The sequence below is a fragment of the Lolium perenne genome, chromosome 1, assembly GCF_019359855.2.
Source record: "Lolium perenne isolate Kyuss_39 chromosome 1, Kyuss_2.0, whole genome shotgun sequence".
NCBI classification, from domain to species: Eukaryota; Viridiplantae; Streptophyta; class Magnoliopsida; order Poales; family Poaceae; genus Lolium; species Lolium perenne.
Window position 1 is genome coordinate 209887187 of NC_067244.2, and position 18057 is coordinate 209905243.

Below are 18057 nucleotides of genomic sequence, written 5' to 3' on the forward strand. Positions count from 1 at the left end.
AAGTTGGTGGATGAAGCACAAGCCGAGCACATTCTGAGTCAGCCCCTGGTTCAACGTCGGCTAATCCTTGAACTGTTATTTGATTTGTTGTACATAATATTTTCATAACACTTTTTAAATTCGGCTCTGTTGCCAAACATCCTTTTGCCTGTATGATGTGCACTCAATACTCCCGATGGGAGTTTCTTTTTTTATATTAATGCTTGGTCTGAAGTGAGGACGTGCTGCAGATTCCCTCATCTTCTTCCCGTGCCGAGCTCTTTCCAAATCCTTCGGGTAATGATGAATCAGGCCTCGTTCGTCAGTTACGTGACCAGGTGTCTAGTCTAAATAAAGACATTACTTCCCTTCGTGCGATGGCTGCCTTGGTGAAGAAGAAGGGAGAAATAGCGACTGCCATTGAACAATACGCTCTTGATGGTCTTCATATTGCTACCGAAAGTTTGAACTGTGAGTGTTAGCCCGCCTTCTGATTCTAGGTATAGCTTGAATGTTCTAACATTCGTTCCTTTTCCAGTCGTGGCTTCGGATGCAGCTGAGGAGAACAAAAAGATTCATGAAGAGGTTGAGGCAATGACTGACGTTGCGCACCCGAATCATGGTTTATGACTGCATCGTCCGAAAGCCGTCATCATGGCAAAGTTCAAGTACCGGGTGATGAAGGCACACTATTATTTTGACAAATACTATGCGCTTCTTACGATGGTTTGGCACACCTTGTTTCCTCTGGATCAGGCACCCGAAACTTTGTCTGGCTTGTTCACCCGATTCAAATCTCCAGAAAGGATTCGGCTGCTGGTGCGGAAAGAGCTTCTAGCTGGTGCTGAGCTTGCTTTTGCTTCAATATTGGCATGCCATCCATCTTTAGATTTAAGAGCCGTGGCAGACACTGAAAGGGATTTAGGCCAGTACTATGATGCTGCTAGAGGTCCTGCTCACACCATTGTTTCACGGATGGAGTCATGTCTCGAAAAGGAACTGAAGGCCCACTGGGACCGGGGATCCCGATTATGAACGTAATAGCCTTGTATTTCGCATAAGACTGTTTGCTGCGTACGCTGCACGCTTATGTTTATTTGATTGATACTTTATTGTCGAGTGCGGCTGAGTGATCAGTTCAACCTGCTTACTCGACGACTTCGTAATATTTTATGCAATGTTATTGCGAAGTCGATATGTAATTTATGCGAAAGTTCGGCTTCGTCACATGGTGCACCTGTTTGAGCCTTATTTTAATGTAACCATCGACTGCAGCGCTCGCGTATTTTCGAGGCTTGGATTGGTTGTTTTTGTATGTCATTAATCTTAGCTCTCGCTGAGAGTATTTAATTAATGTTATCGTGTAAACACGTTTTTTCTGGGCCAACGCTCCCGATGGGAGTTAGGCCAACGCTCCCGATGGGAGTAAGAGCCGATGGAAGCGGTTCCGAACGTTTCGTTCGGGCGCCAAAGCCTAAAGCAAGAAAAAAGGGTAACAGAAATCTGATTAGATCTTTATGCAAAGCAACCTTGTAGGCCGTTGAAAAAAAAAGAACAATCGTATCCTATGTATAAAACTGTCGCAATTGCGCGATGTTCCACGGATTCTCGACGTCTTTTCCTGATTCTGGATTCTTGAGCCGATAGGCTCCTCCTGGTATCACTTCAGTGACAATGTATGGTCCTTCCCATGGGGATTCTAGCTTCAATGGTCTTTTTTGCTTCAACCGAAGTACCATATCTCCAACACTGAAACTTCGACTGCGTATTTGTCGGTTGTGATAATTTCTCAGTGCTTGCTGGTAGACCGTTGTTCTTGCCAGGGTGATATCTCGTGCTTCGTCAAGGAGGTCGACAGCATCTTGTAACGCGATATTGGAGGAGGACTCTGTGTACGCTGTTACTCGAGGTGCTTCAAATCGGACATCGGCTGGCAAGACTGCTTCGGCTCCGTACACCAAGAAGAACGGAGTGTATTGAGTCGACCTGTTGGGGGTGGTACGCAAACTCCATAGCACAGATGGTAATTCTTTAACCCAGGCTCCGGCTGCACCTTTAAGGCGTTTCTTTAAACCATCCCCTATTAAACCATTGATCCTTTCCACCTGGCCATTGGTCTGTGGGTGAGAGACTGATGCGAATTTCAATTTGATTCCCCCATCGTCACAAAATTTCCTGAATTCCTCGGAATCAAAATTGGAACCGTTGTCTATGACGATGCTATGGGGCATACCAAATCGACATGTTATTCCTTTGAAGAATTGAACCGCCGTTTCAGCCTTTTGATTTCGCACTGGTACTGCCTCGATCCACTTAGTGAATTTGTCGACTGCAACCAGTAAGTACGTGTGTCCTCCGGGTGATGATCTTGGCAGTGGTCCAACTTGATCGAGTCCCCACTGAGCGAACGGCCATGCCAAAGGTATCGTCATTAAATCCGTTGCAGGAGCGTGTGGTTTCGATGAGAAACGTTGGCACGCATCGCACTTCATGACTAGATCCCTGGCATCCGATGCTGCCGTTGGCCAGTAAAATCCTGCCCTAAAGGCTTTCGCCACAAGGGCTCTGCTTCCTGCATGATGCCCGCAGGTTCCTTCATGTATTTCGCGCAACAGTGCTTTTCCATCGTCAATGGCGATGCACCTTTGGAAGATCCCTGAGATGCTGCGCTTGTAAAGCTCACCATTTATTACTGTGAAGGCCTTTGATCGTCTAACGACTCGCTTAGCTTCCACAGAGTCTTCTGGCAGCTCTTGTTTCGACAGGTACGCTAAAAATGGTTTGGTCCATAGAGGCTCGAGGAGGAGGACTTGCTCGGAAGAAAGGACTGGAGATTCTTCAGCCGAAGGTTTTTGCAATGAGCTTTTTCCCAATTCTTCACCTGATAGTTTTGCAGACGGTTTTTCTTTAATTGATCTTTGAGCGATCACTTCGTAAAAAACTCCATCTGGAATGGGGGAGCATGTGGACCCGATGTTCGCCAAAGTGTCGGCTTCCTCGTTACTGGCTCTGCCGATGTGCTTAAGCTCGCATCCTTCGAATTTAGCCTCCATGTTCTGATACAGCTGCCGATAAGCAACCATGTTGTCGCTGACTGCATCGCACAAGTTCATTGACTGCTGGACCACCAAGTTCGAATCTCCGTAGATTTCTAGGCGCGTAGCGCCACACGCCTTCGCCATTTTCATTCCGTGCAGCAGCGCTTCGTATTCCGCTTCGTTGTTTGTCGGTAGGGAGAAATTCATACGCATTATATACTTCATTTTATCTCCCTGTGGTGATATCAGCACCACTCCTGCCCCTGCTCCTGTACTCCGTTTTGACCCATCAAAGTACATTACCCATGACCCCGACATGTCGGGTGTTGCTGGTGTCTGTGATTGGATCCAATCTGCCACAAAATCTGGGAGGATTTGGGATTTTACCGCCATTCGGTTGACGTAAGTTATGTCGTGTGGTGCTAACTCGATGGCCCATTGAGACACTCGACCTGTGGCTTCTGGATTGGTCATTATGCTCTTCAGGGGTGCTTCGCTCACAACTTTGATCGGGTGCTCCGTGAAGTAGTGCCTCAGCTTGCGAGCCGACCTCCATACTGCATATGCCAACTTCTGGTGATGAGGATACCTCTGTCTTGCGTGGGTAAGTACTTCACTGAGGTAGTAAACAGGCCTCTGCACACCATGAACTCTCCCTGCTTCTTCTCGCTCGACAACCAAGACGCTACTGAAAACTTGAGCTGTAGCGGCTATGTACATCAGCAGTGTCTCCTTTTCGCGCGGAGTCACGAGCACCGGGGAGGTCGATAGGATTTTCTTTAAGTTGTCAAAGGAGTCTTGTGCTTCCTTTGTCCACTCGAACTTTTCTGACTTTTTCATCAAGTTGTAGAAGGGCAAAGCTTTCTCTCCCAGCTTCGCGATGAACCTGCTAAGCGCTGCTAATCGGCCTGCCAGCTGCTGCACTTGGTGCAGGTTCTTTGGCGGCTCCATGTCGAGAATAGCTTTGATCTTCAAAGGATTGGCCTCGATTCCTCTGGCTGATATGAAGTACCCGAGTACTTGCCCTCCTGGCACTCCAAAGAAATACTTCTTGGGATTTAGCTTAATTTTGTATCTGTCCAGATTGTCAAAGGTCTCTCGCAAGTCATCGATGAGTGTGGCTGCGTGCTTTGTTTTCACCACGATATCGTCGATGTAGACTTCAATGTTTCTTCCAATCTGCTCCGCGAGGCAGGCTTGCATGCAGCGTTGATAAGTAGCTCCTGCATTTTTCAGCCCGAAGGTCATGACGTTGTAACAAAAAACGCCGTGCGGGGTGATGAACGCGGTTAGCTCTTGGTCTTCCTTCTTCAGCTTGATCTGATTGTAACCAGAGTATGCATCGAGGAAAGAAAGACGGTCGCACCCGGCCGTGGAGTCGACTATCTGGTCTATTCGAGGTAATGGGAAATGATCTTTCGGGCAATGCTTGTTAAGGCCGGTGTAATCGATGCACATGCGGAGGGCGGTTGTGTCCTTCTTTGGTACCATGACGGGATTGGCCACCCATTCAGATTCCTTAAGCTCCCGAATAAATCCCGCCTTGCGGAGCCGATTAACTTCTTCACCGATTGCTCTTCTTTTAGGTTCAGAGAATCGTCGCATCGACTGTTGTACTGGCTTGGCTGTCGGGTCAACATTTAGGGCGTGCTCAGCGAGTTCCCTGGGGATACCTGGCATGTCGGATGGCTCCCATGCAAATATCTCCCAGCGCTCACGGAGGAACTCGATGAGCGCGCTTTCCTACGCGACATCTAGGTCAGCCGAGGTGTTGACCGTTTTCTTCGGATCAGTAGGGTGCACCTGCAGTTTCTTGGTTTCTTTTGCAGTATCGAACTCATCGGATCTTGCATTTCGATTGTCGGCTGGTGGCTGTGTGTGATCTGTTATGGCGTCGATCGCGTTGAGTTCTTCCTTGGCTCCAAATTTCGAGGCGATCTTCTGAAATTCCCTGTCGCAGTTGTCTGACCGAGCGAAGCTGCCGTGAACGGTTATTGGGGTCCCGTTGTTGCCTGGCATCTTTAGCTTTAGGTATGCATAATGAGGCACGGCCATAAATTTGGCAAACGCAGGTCTGCCGAGGATGGCGTGGTACTGAGATTCCCAGTCGACTACCTCAAACTCAATCCTTTCTTTCCTGAAATTACTGGGCGTGCCGAAGACTACGTCCAATGATGTTTTACCCAGCGAGTAGGCGAGTCGAGTCGGTATAATGCCGTGGAACCCTGTGTCGGATTCTTTTAGCATGTCGACTGTTAAACCCATTGCCCTCATTGTGCTGGCGAATAACAGGTTCAAGCCGCTTCCACCGTCCATAAATACTTTGCCCATATTGTATCCTCCAATCTGTGCTTCCAGAACGAGGGCCGCGTGACCGGGCCTTGGGACGGCCTTCGGGTGATCCGCCCTGCTGAAGGTGATGCTCTGATCTGACCAATCGATAAAATCCGGCGTGTCAACCATGGCCACTTCTGCGTATTTTACTTCTCGGGAGAACTTTTTAATTTCTCTTTTCGAAAAGCTGGTTTTGTGGATCATGTTGATCTGTCCACGCGATCTTTGGGAATGCCTCGGCGGTTCATATTCGTCTTTCTCCATTGGCTCGTATGGTTCTGGTACATATGGCTCTGGCTGATGACCACAGGACCTCGCTTTCTCTTCCATTATGCGAACTCTTGATGTGGCTTCAGCTCTAAGATCGTCGCAGAACTGCCGAATCTCAAGGAGGTGTCGGCAGTTCCTTAACAGATGGCTGGACTTCTCCCGACCATCCTTAGGATCGAAATAAGAGTGGAGATAACACGGTGCTTCAAGTTGCTCTGTAGCTGAGAGGTGTGGAGAATGGGTGCGTCCTCTGATTGATGACATGTCATAGCATCGAGAGTGGACTGCTGTTTGGCCTTCCTCTTCACGGTGCGAACTCCTTCGTCTCTTTCTTTGTCCAGCCGCGGCGTCGAGGTTTTCCCGGTTGCTCTCTCGTATGCTTCTGGGTGGAGCCTTGGGGGTTGCTGCCGATGGGATGCCTCCCTGAGGCTCAGCCTTTGAGTGGGACGCGCCGGCCCCGGGGAGGCGGAGAAAACCTCCGGAGTCGACGACGAAGTGGACGCCACCGAAAACAGCTTCCGTGTTGCGAGACGATGCCATGAAATTCGGGTGAAGCTCTTCGCGGTGCGGCACAAATTCGAAGGGTCCGCAGTGGATCGGGTCTCTTGACTTTGCTGGCGTCGGTGACTCGAGTAAGAACGCCGCGGACGTAACTGGTGCTGCCGATGACCTGCCTTGTGCCGACAGGTTTCCCACAGACGGCGCCAATTGTCGAGGGTGCTCCTCGGCAATGCCCTCCGATAGGGGCTTAGGGTTGATGGAATCCTGCAAGCTGACACGAGACATCGGTACACAGACAAGCGGGGAGAGCGATTTACCCAGGTTCGGGGCCCTCGATGAGGTAAAACCCTTACGTCCTGCCTGTCTGTTCTTTGATTATGATGAAAACATGTTACAATGGGGTGCCGAATACTTCGGCTAAGATCTAGTCGAGATTGATGTTGCTAGGGTTGCCTAGCTCTAAGCTTTTCCTGGCTAAGGTTGCTAAGATTGTTCGTGTCCCTCGGCAGCCCCTCTCCTGGCCTTTATATAGGAGGCCAGGTCCCAAGGGTCCTAACCGAGGACGACTAAGTTTACAGTAGTTTTAGATCCAATCTTTCCTTGTTTATTCGCTTCCTTGTCTTGCCTGTCAAGGAATCTTCTGATGCGCCGGCCTAGTGGCCCATCTTGCCTTCAGATATCTTCATGGGCCTCCAATTTGTCAATACCAGATAGGCAATACTGGTTACCCGAAGGGTAATGCCCACGTCAAGCCCCCTCAAAGCAATCGGAAGCAATTGCGTCATAATCACGTGGCAGTCGTGAGACTTCAGGTTTTGGAACTTTTTCTCCGCCATGTTTATTATTCCCTTTATATTGGACGAGAATCCAGATGGGACCTTCATACTGCTCAGGCATTCAAAAAAGATGAGCTTCTCTTCTTTGGTAAGAGCGTAGCTGGCACGACCTTGAAACCATTCCGGATGCCGGTCATCAGGGTCTTTCAAACGTTGCTGGTCCTGCCGTGCTTCCTTTGTATCATTTGTCTTCCCATACACGCCCAAGAAGCTTAGCAGGTTCACGCAAATATTCTTCGTAACATGCATCACGTCGATTGCAGAGCGGACATCTAGGACTTTCCAATATTCTAGCTCCCAAAATATAGATTTCTTCTTCCACATGGGTGCGTGCCCGTCAGCTCCCTTCGGAACTGATTGTCCGGCAGGACCCTTTCCAAAGATGACTTTCAAATCCTTGACCATATCAAATACCTCAGCACCAGTGCGTTCCGCAGGCTTCGGCCGGTGATCTGCCTTGCCGTTGTAATGCTTGACTTTCTTCCTTACGTTATGATTTTTGTGAAGAAATCGACGATGCCCCAGGTACACGTTCTTCTTACAATTTGGTAAATATACACTTTCAGTCTCATGTAAGCAGTGCGTGCATGCATTGTATCCCTTATTTGTTTGCCCCAAAAGGTTACTAAGAGCAGGCCAATCGTTGATGGTTACGAAAAGCAACGCTCGTAGGTCAAATTCTTATTTGTGCTCATCCCACACATGGACACCAGGTCTGCCCCACAACTGTAAAAGTTCATCAACTAATGGCCTTGGGTACACATCGATGTCGTTGCCGGGTTGCTTCGGACCTTGGATGAGCACTGACATCATAATGAACTTCCGCTTCATGCACAACCAAGGAGGAAGGTTGTAGATGCATAGAGTCACGGGCCAGGTGCTATGGCTGGAGCTCTGCTCGCCAAAAGGATTCATGCCATCTGTACTTAGACCAAATCTTATGTTCCTTGCGTCAGCTGCAAAATCTTTGAACTCTCTGTCGATATTTCTCCATTGCGTTCCATCTGCGGGGTGTCTCAACTCCCCGTCCGACTTACGGTCCTCTTTGTACCATCGTAACAACTTGGCATGCTCTTTGTTCCTGAACAGACGTTTCAACCGTGGTATTATAGGAGCATACCACATCACCTTGGCGGGAACCCTCTTCCTGGGTTTCTGGCCCTCAACATCGTCACCAGGGTCATCGCCTCTGATCTTATAACGCAATGCAGTGCATACCGGGCATTCATTCAAATTCTCGTATTCACCGCGGTAGAGGATGCAGTCGTTAATGCATGCATGTATCTTCAGAACCTCTAAACCTAGAGGGCAGACAACCTTCTTTGCTTCGTACGTACTGGCGGGCAACTCGTTATTCTTTGGAAACATATTCTTCAACATTTTCAGCAAGTTTTCAAATGCTGAGTCAGCTACACCTTCCCGTGCCTTCCATTTCAGCAAATCCAGTGTGCAGCCCAGCTTTTTCAGACCATTATCGCATGCTGGGTACAGCGACTTTTTGTGATCCTCTAACATGCGATCCAAATTCTCCCTCTCCTTTTCAGTTTCGCAGCGTCTCCGCGCATCAACAATGGTCCGACCAAGATCATCAGCGGGCTCATCACGTGCCTCTTCTTCACCTTCCCTTCACCTTCCCCTTCACCTTCCCCACCTTCAGCATCCTCCATGAAAGTATCACCGAAATGATCAAGATAGTTGTCATCGATTAAATCATCCCCTTCTTCATCTTCTTCCATTATAACCCCTCTTTCTCCATGCTTGGTCCAACAATTATAGCTTGGCATGAAACCGTGCCGAAGCAGGTGCAGGTGAACTTCTCTTGAGGAAGAGTAACCCTTCTGATTCTTACAGCCAACACATGGACAGGTAACAAAACCCCCCTGCTTGTTCGCATTAGCCACTACGAGGAAATCTTTCAAACCCTTAGTGAACTCACCGGAGAGTCGGTTACCGTACATCCATTGCCGATTCATCTGCATTATTATATAATTAACCATCATGCAGTTGTTAAACTAACTAGCTAGAAATAATAGAAATTAAACAATGAACTACACACATGCATATTTTATCAATGACACATGAAAGGTTCAAGTTGCTAACCGCGTGCGATCGAGGAAAAATAAATGAGAAAACTCAAGTGTGGCTCGGACACTTCATATCATGTTTCTTTCAATCTCTGGGGCATTTCATCGAACACCTTGTGTGCATAAGAGGAACCAAAATCAAACCCACCACCCACTTGTGAAGATTGTGAAGAAAGTGGCACAAAATGGCCAAGTGAGTGTGCTGAACGGGTATATATAGGGGAGGGGCTTTAGTCGCGGTTGGCCAGGCCAACCGCGACTAAAGCCCCTCACGTGCACCAGCTGGCCACCGAGTGCCCTGGGCCCAGGCCTTTGGTCGCGGTTCGCCTCCCGAACTGCGACTAAAGAGCCCATTAGTCACGGTTCGTTTATTTTGGGGACTAATGGGGGCGGATGGAAGGCTATTTTTCTACCAGTGAAATGAGCTTATGCAGATTTAAGTTGCATTGTTGCCCAGCAAAAAGCATGAATCATATTTCCTCCGTTTTGATATACTCTATATTCTAGAAAAAATAAAATAAGATAAATTAGTATTATATTTATTAGTACCACTTAGATATGTGAATAATCAATCTAAGCTACATTAAAAATAATAACATTCAATGAAGAAAGCAAAACATCACTTCCTTTTCAGTGTTATTGTTGACTAAAAGTTAGAATGTAGATTATTTTAGAACAAATTTTAAAGCTAGAACGTAAATTATTTCAAAAAAGAAGTATAGAACTAAGAAGTTTATCCTTACTAATATGTTTCTCTTGACATGCAGTCCGGTCATGTCAACAAGCCTGCTACTTCAGAGCTAAGCCGCTCGGTTTCTTTCTGTTCAAACCACGTTCCTTTTCCACAAGCTCTCTCGAGTGGCCAAATGTCTTCGCACTTGGGGCCATTCTTTTTCTTCGAACCCCAAGCTACACCTTCACATGGAACTTGGGTTATCCTCCGGCTTGACGAGGCACAAGATTTGTGGGCTCTTTCGCCGGACGAGAGCGATATTAGAAATCGTCTCAAGAGGTGTGTTGTGCACATGGCGATGCTTGAGTGGTTGAGAAAGAAGCAATGCGCCCACATGGTCAATCTTAAAGAAGAAGAAGATTCCAATACCAAGTTCTTCAATATGAAGATCAATGCTCGCGCCTAAAATCCGGTTCGGGGTGGATTACCAAGCATGAGGACATTGAGCACGAAGAAGGGGCCACGGTGCTCTCAAGATTTCAATTGGAACAACTTGCATCTCTCCACTTGTAACCTCTCTATCCTGGATGAAATATTTGTCGAGGAAGAAGTGCATGATGCAATCAAGGATTTGCCTTTCGACAAGGCTCTGGATCCGGATGGTTTCTCCGGTCTATTCTTCAAATCTTGTTGGACATAATAAAAGATGATATAATGAAACTGATTACCTAATTCTCCGACCTCCACGTCAAAAACTTTCATAGGCTCAACTCGGTAAACATTGTTTTGCTTCCAAAGAAGGAGGGGGCCGAGTCCATCAACAAATTTAGTACTATTAGCCTTATTCATGACATTGCAAAGATTACAGTTGGTGCCTTTGATGAACACGCTTGTCTCGAGAGCCCAAAGTGCCTTCATTAATACTATGATCATTCACGACAATTTCATGTATGTAAGGAATTATGCAAGACGATTGCACAAGTCAAGAACACTAGCTCTTTTACTTAAACTTGACATCAAGATGACATTTGACTCGGTGAGATGGGATTATCCCCTTTACTTGCTTCAAAGGCGTGGTTTTCCTACGAGATTTAGGAATTGGCTTGTTGCTCTCTATCTACCGCATCCTCAAGGGTTCTTGTCAATGGGATTTCGAAGGCTCCGATCAAGCACGGGAGAGGCTTACGACAAGGAGACCCGCTATCAACGCTCTTATTTGATGTTGTTGTTGATCCTTTGCAAAGCATTATTGAGTGGGTTACCACCAATTGTGACCTCCATTGTCTACACGGGCGTGCAACCTTCATTCCTACTTCCCTCTATGTCGACGACGCGGTGATCTTCTTGTATACTGTCAAAGAAGATCTCCAAGCTTTATCTCGCATTCTTCATGGGTTTGGTGAAGTGACTGGACTTGTTACCAACGTCCAAAAAAGTATGGTGGTGTCCATTAGATGCTTCGAGATTGATCTTGATCACATCCTTCACGAGTTCCCCTCCATCCGCTCACACTTTACAATGAGATACTTGGGGCTTCCACTTTCGTGCTTCGCCTATGAAGTGTGGATTTCAATTTTTTGGTGGATAAAATGTCAAGCAAGCTACCCATTGGGTGAGGAAAATTTGCCACAGTGACAACATCGAAAGCTATATACCCCCTTACCACTGCCATGTGCGGCTATAGCCTCGCAAACAAGATTATCCAGCGTGGAATATGCACGGTGCACCCAGCCTTTTTCGATCTCTTTTTTCAATTAGTCTTCTTCCATGCCATCTTTCATGTTAAGGTTAACTAAATTTTCAGTGAGTTAGCTTGTGCCTTTTCAAAATTGTTACAATGACAGCAAATCTCGATCAGTTGAGGTCATGTAGCTTATCCTTCACCTTGCCACCTTGGCATATATGATGATTGGTTCATTATAAAAAGGGATTTCTATTTTCGTGCTCTCGGGTCCTTAGTTGTGCTCAGTTTTCCCCAGCTCCTTAGTTTTTCCTCAGTTTTACCCTAGCCTTTGTCTGAAACCATCACACGTGATGTAACGGCCGGTTGCCCGATGGTTGACCGTTATCTTGTGACTAGTGGGGCCACGTAGAGCCCGCAAAGACACGTCAGACCATCCATCTTTGTTTGACCGTAAGCATCGGTGTATCCCTGACCAAAACGCGCACGAGTGGGGCTTCGGTATATCGAATGACAAGTGGGCCATGGCGTTGATACAATGGGCAATACACGGGTAGGAATAGATTTTTAAACGGAGCTCTACAGCGATGGCACGGAGGAGGTGGCCTGCGGGGTGCCGAGATGAGATCGACGTCCACAAAGAACTGCATGAGGCGAGACCAGACGCATTAGATAGATATGAACTAGACGCGTTTAACCATGCAAAGAAGAGAAGAAATGGTCGACGACATCGACGACTACCTCAAAACTTTGACTGACCGTGTCCGACACGAACGCGAGCAATGTAGAGAAAACTAGTGTCTCTCCTTTCTGGCGTGTATAGATGGGTGCTAGAAGAGTGTGGTGGCGAAGGGAAAGACCTCGCGGTGGTCTGTGGCGTCCAGCATAGCGGGGCGGCGTGGCCGTGCCCACAGCGGCGTGCATGCATGTTCGGCATTGGCATCAACATGTACGTTCGGCATTGGCCTCGGCGGTATCTCTCGTGTGTCAGTGATCGAATGAGGGGACGGGATTGACGGTGCATCCCGACGGTGACCTAGCAGTGGCGGCGAGCATAGTCGTTCTGACCATGCCGATATCGGCATCGGCATCGTTTGGAGGCTGTGGTGCTCGAATCAAGGTGGGATTTGTTTCTTGTACGCCAAAAGTGATTTGAAACAAGTTTCGTGTTTAAGGTTAGGTAACGAAAGTTTGTAACTAAGCCCAAAATTATACTAGCGCCATGGTGAGGTTCTTTTTGATAGAGCTATACGGTTGGGCAAACTTTTTTGACAATTTTTAGATGGGGTTCCTTGTTGTTACACGTATGGCATCATGTATGGCAAATTTGGGGTCATTTGGAGATGTTCGAAAAAAATCACTTTGCTTAAACGCATGCCGTTTCGTCTCACTGAAACCAGCTTTTCTAACAAGGTGATTTTTTCTACATTTTCTAAATGACCTCAAATTTCATACAGCTGATCTTCTATAAATAGATAGATAGATGGTTTCGTTTTTACATTTTTCGAACTTTTTATTTCCCTTTATAATACCCAATTGATTTTCAGATTTTGTAACAAGTTATGGCATCATTTTCGCCCTAAATTTCAAATTTTGTGAAACTTTCCCTTTTAGATATTCCTTGTTGTTATAGATATGGCATCATGTATGCCAAATTTTGTTAGGTCTCACTGAAACAAGCTTTTGTAACAAGTTAGGTTTTTTCGACCTTCTCAAAAGGGATTTTTTTCTACCTTCTCTAAATGACCTAAAAATCATACAGACGATCTTCTATACAAAGATAGGTAGATTTTTTGCGTGAAAAGTAATGGCTACAACAAATCGGTGATGGTTTATCATTTTTTCATGAAAATTAATGGCTACAACAAATCGGTGATGGTTTATCATTTTTTGCGTGAAAATTAATGGCTACAACAAATCGGTGATGGTTTATCATTTTTTGCGTGAAAATTAATGGCTACAACAAATCGGTGATGGTTTATCATTTTTTGCGTGAAAATTAATGGCTACAACAAATCGGTGATGGTTTATCATTTTTTGCGTGAAAATTAATGGCTACAACAAATCGGTGATGGTTTATCATTTTTTGCGTGAAAAGTAATGCCTAAAAGAGTTTATAATTTTTAGCGCGTGAAAATGAATACAGAAAACCGCCCTTTAGCATACTTAGAGAGTGGAAGGTAACCGCCGACAGAGAGAGAGAGGGGTTATCCTGCCCGTTAGATCATACGATCAACGATCGGCGGGCACGATCCGCGTGACATGGGCTAGACCAATCAGGGCAATGTTGCACGTCTGCGAGAATTTGTGGAGGGAGAGGGCAAAACTGAGTAGTATCAAGAAACCAAGGGCACCTGTGTAATAAACAGACTAAGGGATTCAAATATGAGATTTAAAAAATGGAAAATGTGTGTTTTGTACAATGAAACCCATCTTGGCCTACCTCAAACTATTTGCAATACAAATATACATGAGTGTGAGAATTGTGGCCTCATTTAGACAAAGTATGTTTTGGGGAAAGCTGTTTTGGGAAGGGCTTATTGTGGAAAACCATGCACCTTCATAGCTACTAGGTGATTTGAGAAGGCCTTTGAGAAGTGGCAATTTGTGGTAAAACTTGATTTATCTATGACTTATCTATGTTTTGAGAACTGGAAATTTGTGGTAAAGACTCCATGAGTATGTGCCACTATTTTTGAATTTTTGCACATTAAATGACTCATTTAACTAGTTAATCCCATTTGTTGACTGTCTGTTGACCAGCCACTTGAGGGTAAAACTGAGCATATTGCACTAGCCAGTATTAGCACTCAAGGGGAAAACTGAGCACACAAAAAATGCTAGTATATGACTCGAGGTTATATCTGAGTATATCTAAATTTCCAGGGTTAGACTCGAGGATGCGTGTTGCGGTGCAGAAATGGAAGACGTGCAATTGTTGACGCGTAGACGCGGGTCGCGGTGCAGAAGTCGAAGACGTGCAATCGTGGACGCGTGTCGCATTGCAGAAGTCCAAGACGTGCAGACGTGCAGCGGTGGACGCGTAGGATGCGGGTCGCATTAACCACCCCTCGCCTTTATAGACGCCTCCTCCCACTATCTCTGTCACTCTCACTCGCCCACGCAACGACGCCTCTCTCACGTCCCATCATCTTCTCCAAAGCAAAAAACCCTCTCCCTCTCCCTCTCCTCTGCCGGCGAGATGGACAAGGAGAATGCCAATCCCATCGTCCACGGCCCCGTCGGCTCCAAGCGCGACACCTCCCTCTTCGACGCCGTCCCCTCAACGGACGTCGCCGCCGCCTCCGCCGGTGCATCGGAGGCTGCTGCCGCCGGTGGCGGTCAGATCCCGCCGGGATATGACCCCTATGAGCCGGTGCCGTACGTCCCGCCGCCGAACCCCTACGACACCTTCCTGGAGGACCCATGGAGCGAGGTAACTACGGTTTGCTTCCTTTTTTGTTCCCCATTCCTTTTTGAACCCTATTTTTGCTGGTGTAGATGGATCTGTAGATGGATGAGCATTGGGCTAATATTTGCGCCGATTTTATTCCATTTTGTTTTGATCACTTCTTGATTTCCTTTAAGATTTGGGGTTCGGCCGTTCGGTTAATTTATGTAAGTAATAATTGGATCTCAATCAGTTAATTTATGCAAGTAATCATGGGATCTCAATCAGTTATTTTATGCACTAATCGAAAGATATCAACCGTTTAATTTTGCAAATAATCTGGAATGTGTTCAAGTTCAGATCTGGAATCTGTTTCTTTGCCTATGATGAATCGTTGGGCACAAATTTTTACAGGGAGGGTTCAGCGAACCATTGCTGTGTACAAATCTGTTGTGCATGAGCTTTGGTTCGCTTACACCTTCCCTGTAGATATATAATCGTGCCCATTCTAACTGAGGCAGACTCTGTTTTTCCTAACTTTGTTATCATGCACGTTCGTCATCGTTGCAACTCATTCACTCATAGTTTCTGTTTGATATGGATCAGATGTCTGGCAGCGACGTCGGCAGCGACGACGAGGAGGAGGACGTCAAGACTCGCCAGGTGCTACGGAGGCTGCAGGTCGGCCAGTACATCTCCTACTTCGCCAAGGGTGTCTACAGGTGCCCCTTTTGCACTAGGAGACTCGGCGGCACGGACTTCAACTGCCTCGTCACGCATGCTGAGAACATCAGCAACACCTTCCCCAAGGTCGGCATGACGGTGAACGTCTACTCCTTCCGCGCCAAGCACAGGGCGCTCGGCATGCACCTCCGCAGCATGCAGCGGGTGGAGATCTCCGCCGGGCGCATGCCTTCGCTCAAGCCCAAGGCTCCCAAGGGGAGCAGCAGCAACAAGTGGAGGGAGAGCCAGATGGGGTAGGCGGAGTCCTGGACGTGTGTTGCTGCTGCCTCCCATTTTGTTGTTGGGATCCCTTTGTTGTTAGTTAGAGATCCCTTGTTGTTATGTTGTTTGTATGATGGTGCTGTGAAGAACCTAGAACCTGTTACTATGTTGGCTGCTGTGTATGCAGCTTATTATCTAGGGAGGGATCCCTATTATCTATCCCTATTCTACTATATTTTGTTGGCCCTGCTTTGTTTTCTCGATTTACTATGACTGTGAATTTATCGTACATTACCCTGGATCCCTACTAGATTTGCTGCCATATTGGGCAAACAACGAGGGCCAAAAGGCACAAATAATTGAAGAAAGACAGAAATGCAAACTTCTCTAGATTTGATACTTATTTGGTGAAAAGGACAGAGAGAAAAGAGGGGAAAAATGTGCTCTTAATAATGCCAATTTGGGGCCGAGAGAGACAGAACCTAGCTCCTGCTCACGTGCGCAACCAAACGCGGTCTCGTCCTGTCCCACGCGGTCCCTTTCTACCGGCCCCACACGACGCGGCCCCACACGTGACAGAACGGTCAACTAAACGGAAATCCTACCGTCTGAGCTGCTTCTGCGGGTTTCAAACAAGGGCTTGGAGAAAACTGAGGAAAAACTAAGGAGCTGGGGAAAACTGAGTACAACTAAGGACCTGAGGGCACGAAAATAGAAATCCCTTATAAAAATGCCACATGTACGTGGTGTCTGTCAAGGTCTATTGTGTGGTGTCCGCCTTCGATCACCGTCTTTGCGATGCAAGATTATGTTATGGTTAATTAGTTCATTTTAAATAGCACACGTACGTTACCACACGTTACGAAATCGTAAACCCCAGGTATTCACACATGTCCACAGCTCGATCGCGTCCTACGAAGCTTCGTATTTTAGTAACACGTCGCCTCAGCTGGATTTATCCGCGTCAATGGTGTTCTTGATCTAGTAGGCCAATTAGTCCAACAATGCAAGGAATGATTTGCTTCCTCTCATCTTCCTCCTTTTATGTTTTCGTGCCTGGTTAAACAAAGGAGGAGGGGCCATGGCCCGGTGTTGACATACACTCACATGCGTCACAACTAGCTCAGCCTATAATCCCATCCACGCACAAATAATCAGCGAGTATTACAAGGATCGGTGACGGTTAACTTAGTGATTGGTGTACACTAGCCTTTTCCTTTTTCTTTTTGGTGAGCCTTTTCTTGGCCCCAACATGATACATGTGAACTCCTACATACGTGCCACTTCCCGGTGTGTTGAGCCTCAATCTTCTAATCCGCACCCAGATCATTCACGATTGGCTGGAGGAACGAAACCGATACTGATTCCAGCATGATACATTCCACTATACTATGCACCACTCGGCTGGAAATACGGTATTTCAAATACCTGTCGCCTTCTCGCAACCTCAAAACTGTCAGCGTGCCGGAGATCAACACAGGCGATCGATCTGCGCGGAAATGCCACACGAAAGAGTTCCCCATCAGATAAGACCGCATCCTTGTTGCCTTTCTAGACGTCACATAAAATTTCTTTTGAGGAAAATTTTCACACAAGGCAACCATGATGTAACTAGGAGGCTCAACACAACATACGCGTGTCCATCGGAGAATCTTGGAGTTGAGCATTCAGCTCGCCTGTTGAGATGAGATGAATCATGAAACATCTCCGAAAATGCGTTGCATCTCCTTCAGGCTTGGGCTGTTGCTAGCTGTGCTTGTCCGAAGTGACATTCTCTGTGACATCTCGTTTAGGGCAGCACTTGGAATGGACACCCGACACTTGTGCCGTTGGAATTGATGGAGGGATCGTTTCTTGTGCTGTAGATGAGACGCGTATCTCGTAACCTCACACCGACCGGCGTCTAATCATATGGCATTATGGCTACCATCGAGCAAGCGGTACCAGGATGTTTTAGTTTTCCTGGAGACAGGTGGCCTCTGGGCTGTAGTGTCTGAACCTTGTGTGGTTGCAGTTATGTGTCCCTGTCTGCCCCATTCCGTATCATGTGGATTGCATGGTTGGAACGCCACCTTCAGCTTACCTGTGGTATCAGTCCACACTGAGGTGTGTACTTTTTATGTTTCTCACCCATTCGAACACTAGATATCACAATTCAAGAGAAGAAAAACCGAAATAAAGTCATTACAACTTTAGGCATCTTCAGGAGTTTAGGTACCAGTTAGAACTGCAAAACTGCTGCCAAGAACACAGGAGTTTCAGGTTTCCGTTTCAGGCCATGTTTGTTTAGGCTGTGGTTTTAGCGCTTGTGGGTTTTGCGGCATA